The 6,508-nt window shown below is 41.3% G+C and overlaps 1 non-coding gene across 1 annotated transcript; it reads right to left on the bottom strand.

Annotated features, from left to right (window-relative positions):
• Nucleotides 1-4,510: 4,510 nt before the first annotated feature.
• Trnai-aau (transfer RNA isoleucine (anticodon AAU)) lies at nucleotides 4,511-4,582 on the bottom strand. The gene has a single exon. It is a non-coding gene; the product is annotated as a tRNA-Ile (tRNA).
• Nucleotides 4,583-6,508: the final 1,926 nt, after the last annotated feature.

The raw sequence follows: 6,508 nt of genomic DNA on the forward strand, positions 1-6,508 counted from the left end.
CTACTCTCCCTAAGGTCACGCCTCCAAAGGATAACTTGACACCTGACGAAATGGTTACTACCGCCAACAGTGTCAACACTGCTCTTAAGTTTACAGTTGAGATACCGGACGATAACTGCCTCCCTTTCCTCGACACAATAGTTACCCTTCATCCACACAATGGCCGATTTTCCACGGAACTATACATGAAACCAATCCACAGCCAGTGTATCACGCCCTGGGATAGTCATGGCCCGATCTCACAGAAGAGAGGGATCCTCATCGGAGAGATAAGGCGCGCAATGTCGCGTTCCACTGACCCTAGATCACAACAAAATTCGCTTAGATTAATCACAATGCTATACACCAAGAATAGTTACCCCAGATCATTTATAAAATCAACAATAAAGCGCACTTTAAGAAAATGCAAGTCACAACCATCCGAACAAGAACAAGGACTAATCTACATCAAGAGCCATTTATCAACGAAAATCTCAAGAGGTCTAGATAACATCAGAGTACACTATATTAATGGCTCCTCATCATCAAGAATATTCACGCCTCCCAAAGAAAAACAATGCGGCTCTTCAACAAGATCTAACCAATGCCTAACAAAAAACTGTGTATACAAAATCAAATGCTCGCACTGCGACACGGTTTATATCGGTGAAACAAGTAGAACTGTTGGATCCAGAATAAAAGAACATATCAGAATGGTGAAACAGACGGTTTTACTCACATTTGATCAATCACAACAAACCATCCATGCAAGATATCTCTTAGGAAATCCTCCACAGGAACATCCACGACATCCGCACGCGTAAAACCATTGAAGCGCTAGAAATCCGCAAGCATGAGAACGTCATGAATGGCTGCATTGGACGAACTCTAAATATACATTAACACCATCAAATTAATGAGCCTTGACTTTCCACTATTGTACTAACTTTTTTACATAAACCAATCTTGGATTCATAATCTTCATTCACTGACGAAGCTCTAAACGGCGAAACGTTTGAAGTATTAAACCGATTACAAACACATTTGCCTCAAGAAGTTTATTCCTCATTACATTTAGAATGAAGAACTGGAAATCCAACGATGTAGTCACGAGCCAGTACGAAATACTGACTGATCCATTTTGAATGAAAAGCTCATATGCGGTGAGTGGGAATCGAACCCGCGTCCCCTGGATTACATGTGAGGTGTGCTAACCACTGCACCATCACGACAACCCTGCTGGAAACAGAGCAATCAGAGAGGTGATTTGTTAGCCGCGGGGATCCCCGTTCCTGAATGTTAAACATTGCCGGGGAACCCCGTGGCTAACCAATATCTTCACTGATTGCTCTGTTGCCAGCAGGGTTGTCGTGATGGTGCAGTGGTTAGCACACCCGACTAGTAACCAGGGGGACGCCGGTTCGATTCCCACTCACGGCACATATGTTTTTCATTCAAAAAGGATCAGTCAGTGGTAGTTCACTGCAACTGGCTAGTGACTACATCGTTGGATTTATATATATATATATATATATATATATATATATATATATATATATATATATATATATATATATATACCCCGTAGAATGAAGAAATGAAACCCATCCCGTTAATCAATTGATTAATTGTGTCGAATGAAAAACATGAAGAATTGCCCTGAGCGGGATTTGAACCCACGTCCCCCTGAATACCGGTAGGGTGTGATGACCACTACACCATCAGGACAACCACGCTGGCAACGCAGCTATCGAGACAGTGAATTGGCCTATCGTGAGTATCCCGGGATTCTTTCACGGGTGGGATGGGAAAGCCTAAACCCCTTCATAGCCTTAAACCTAAGGATCGACTAACGATTCACAGGCAAACACCAACTTAGGCATCAGCTAATCAGAGGGATCAAGTTAATGATGCAGGCTTATTTATATAGACCGTAGAATGAAGAAATGAAACCCATCCCGTTAATCAATTGATTAATTGTGTCGAATGAAAAACATGAAGAATTGCCCTGAGCGGGATTTGAACCCACGTCCCCCTGAATACCGGTAGGGTGTGATGACCACTACACCATCAGGACAACCACGCTGGCAACGCAGCTATCGAGACAGTGAATTGGCCTATCGTGAGTATCCCGGGATTCTTTCACGGGTGGGATGGGAAAGCCTAAACCCCTTCATAGCCTTAAACCTAAGGATCGACTAACGATTCACAGGCAAACACCAACTTAGGCATGAGCTAATCAGAGGGATCAAGTTAATGATGCAGGCTTATTTATATAGACCGTAGAATGAAGAAATGAAACCCATCCCGTTAATCAATTGATTAATTGTGTCGAATGAAAAACATGAAGAATTGCCCTGAGCGGGATTTGAACCCACGTCCCCCTGAATACCGGTAGGGTGTGATGACCACTACACCATCAGGACAACCACGCTGGCAACGCAGCTATCGAGACAGTGAATTGGCCTATCGTGAGTATCCCGGGATTCTTTCACGGGTGGGATGGGAAAGCTTAAACCCCTTCATAGCCTTAAACCTAAGGATCGACTAACGATTCACAGGCAAACACCAACTTAGGCATCAGCTAATCAGAGGGATCAAGTTAATGATGCAGGCTTATTTATATAGACCGTAGAATGAAGAAATGAAACCCATCCCGTTAATCAATTGATTAATTGTGTCGAATGAAAAACATGAAGAATTGCCCTGAGCGGGATTTGAACCCACGTCCCCCTGAATACCGGTAGGGTGTGATGACCACTACACCATCAGGACAACCACGCTGGCAACGCAGCTATCGAGACAGTGAATTGGCCTATCGTGAGTATCCCGGGATTCTTTCACGGGTGGGATGGGAAAGCCTAAACCCCTTCATAGCCTTAAACCTAAGGATCGACTAACGATTCACAGGCAAACACCAACTTAGGCATCAGCTAATCAGAGGGATCAAGTTAATGATGCAGGCTTATTTATATAGACCGTAGAATGAAGAAATGAAACCCATCCCGTTAATCAATTGATTAATTGTGTCGAATGAAAAACATGAAGAATTGCCCTGAGCGGGATTTGAACCCACGTCCCCTGAATACCGGTAGGGTGTGATGACCACTACACCATCAGGACAACCACGCTGGCAACGCAGCTATCGAGACAGTGAATTGGCCTATCGTGAGTATCCCGGGATTCTTTCACGGGTGGGATGGGAAAGCCTAAACCCCTTCATAGCCTTAAACCTAAGGATCGACTAACGATTCACAGGCAAACACCAACTTAGGCATCAGCTAATCAGAGGGATCAAGTTAATGATGCAGGCTTATTTACATAGACCGTAGAATGAAGAAATGAAACCCATCCCGTTAATCAATTGATTAACTGTGTCGAATGAAAAACATGAAGAATTGCCCTGAGCGGGATTTGAACCCACGTCCCCCTGAATACCGGTAGGGTGTGATGACCACTACACCATCAGGACAACCACGCTGGCAACGCAGCTATCGAGACAGTGAATTGGCCTATGGTGAGTATCCCGGGATTCTTTCACGGGTGGGATGGGAAAGCCTAAACCCCTTCATAGCCTTAAACCTAAGGATCGACTAACGATTCACAGGCAAACACCAACTTAGGCATTAGCTAATCAGAGGGATCAAGTTAATGATGCAGGCTTATTTATATAGACCGTAGAATGAAGAAATATATATATATATATATATATATATATATATATATATATATATATATATATATATACAGAGTTATATATATATACAGAGTTCTTTGGGCTGTCTGAGCAAACGGAGATAGTGGCGTTCCAAAAGGATCCTTTAGAGATTCCCAGTCCAAGCCTCGACATATGAATTTATATAAAGTTAAAAGAGTCAGAGGACGGACAACGTTTGGAAGCTAAAAAGTAAAATATATTAAAAAACGTTTCGGTCTTAAGGTAGCTATCAGAAGAAACTAATTCAAATTTGAACAAGAAACCTGTGAGGTCGCAGTACATTATAACAATAGTCCGCACGCCCTTAACGACTTTTCTTTCCAGTGTATCGATCAGGTGTCTGCTACCAACTGCACTGAGATTTTGGATAAACTTTTGATTACGAAGGAAGCGTACTGGAGTGCGCAACTTTTCTCATTAGCACCTTTTGGCCTAAAACAAAAGGCAAGAATTCCACTCCAGGAACAGAATCACCTACAACCAACCGACCACTTGAGTCGTAATAATCTGCAAGCTTAACGAACCATATAACTTTACAACTCAATGTAGCACATGAATTCTTTACTTTAATGATAGTTTTAGTTCTCGCTGTTATTACATTGTACCTTTCGGAATAGAATTACTTCTTTTGTTTTGTTTTGTTTGTAATGATTTTTTACTTGTATTGTTGTTAAGTTTTGTAACATACCGAAAATTTCTTGTAAACCATATATAAGCTCTTAAACCTAATTGTAAACTGATGAAGGTCTAAGACCGAAACGTCTTTTAACTTTATATATATATATAACTGAATAAATGTTTTGAAAGAAAATTTGCCCTGAGCGGGATTTGAACCCACGTCCCCCCATTATTAGTCGGGTGTGATCACCACTACACCACCAGGACAACCATGCTGGCAACACAGCCATCGAAGAGGTTATTTACGTGGTTAAGGCGTGGGCCTCCTGGGAAATTTTCTTTCAAGGTGACAAGGTAGGGGAGCCTATAACTTCACTTGAAACCCAACTAAGGATCAAGTTAATGATGCACGACCGTAGTGATCACACCCGACTAGTAATGGGGGGACGTGGGTTCAAATCCCGCTCAGGGCAAATTTTCTTTCAAAACATTTATTCAGTTAAAAATATGATTATTTGGGGTGTGCATTGTCAGGGTTTCTCTCCTACACTTTCTCTCTCTCTCTCTCTCTCTCTCTCTCTCTCTTTCTCTCTCACTCTCTCTCTCTCTCTCTCTCTCTCTATATATATATATATATACGGAAGAAGAAAACATATAAACTACAAGTTCATCCCTACAAGCCTGTTTCGTGGTCGCCCACTCATCAGGGGATTTAATCCCCTGATGAGTGGGCGATATATATATATATATATATACAATATGTATACAATGTGCCCTCCCGGTATATATATAGATATATATATATATATTAAATTTGCGAAATCTAACGACTGCATTAAGAAAAAGAAACCTTTGTGAAACTAAAAAAATGTCAGCCCACTGTGACTGTACTAAATTTCAAATTGCAATGTATAGCAAGGACTTGCCCTAGCGTGTCATCAGCCTCAAATATTAGCGCCGTTTTAGCAACAGACGGATAGCTCGTCTGTTGGATATGCATAAGAGTACAGTGAAGTGAATTCTAAGAAAATTCTTACTTACGGGTGATGTGCAGTGCTTTAAAGTTGGAAGGCCTAATATCTCCAGTCTTCACGTTCACGAACAATTTGTATTGGTAGAAGCAGCACTAAAAGACCCTTCTATGACATTAGAAGAGCTTCTTTGGGAAATTCAACATTCGACTGGCTTGCAGTACTGTTTATCCACCGTCAAAAGAAATCTTCGGAGGTTTGGCTTCACATTTAAGCAGGTCGGTGTTACCAGTTGTCGAATAAATATTTTTAGTGTCTTTTTACGTAGTATCCCGTTGTTGAACACCCAGTCCCAAATCTAACTTCCGAGTGCATGTTTTCCTAATTTTAGCTTTGCAAAGTAGCTGTACAACAAAGCGATACTTTAAGAGAGGAGTTCCGAGCAAGCATATCGCAATATGACCCAGAGATGCTCCTATTTCTTGACGAATTCTTATGTTGTGATTAATGGTGTCCAATGTTGCTGCTGTTGAGATACTCGGATGACTATGATGATCAATAATACTATCATTATTATTATTATTATTATTATTATTATTATTGTCATTATTATTATTATTATTATTCAGGACAGACGTTTAGTGAGGAGATGGGGATATGGGTTAAAAGGAACCCGCGCTTGCATCAAGAGATACGTGACATGGGCTCCTCGTGTGTCAGCAATAGCTGTAATGGGTTCAAGCGACATCCGTTGTATCTCAACAATGAGAGGAAGTGTGAATGGGGACAAATTTATCCAGTTTTTACAAGACGACCTTGTACCTATGCTACAGCCTTTTGATGGAATGAACCTCAACTCCATCGTAGTTATGGGTAGGTATGAAAGGAAAAGGCATCGAATTGCGGAAAGTGCATGTTTATCACAACTTGGAATGTTAAAGTTGTTTGTAATCGTTTTCAGATAATGCTGCTATTCACCATGTTCCAAGGGTAAGGGATATTATTGAAGGTACCGGAGCACTGCTGATTTATTTACCACCCTACAGCCCTGACTACAATCCGCTAGAGGAACTCTTCAGCAAAGTAAAAGGCCACATAAGAAGAAAGGACGTTGTTTTTTCAAGCCACTGATAACCCAGAAGCCTTTATTGTTGAAAGCTTCCATCATGTGACAAGTCAGGATTGCAATAATTACTTCCAGCATGCTGAGTACATCTAACCT

The sequence above is a fragment of the Montipora capricornis genome, chromosome 7 (genome assembly GCF_036669925.1).
Source record: "Montipora capricornis isolate CH-2021 chromosome 7, ASM3666992v2, whole genome shotgun sequence".
In the NCBI taxonomy this organism is placed as follows: domain Eukaryota; kingdom Metazoa; phylum Cnidaria; class Anthozoa; order Scleractinia; family Acroporidae; genus Montipora; species Montipora capricornis.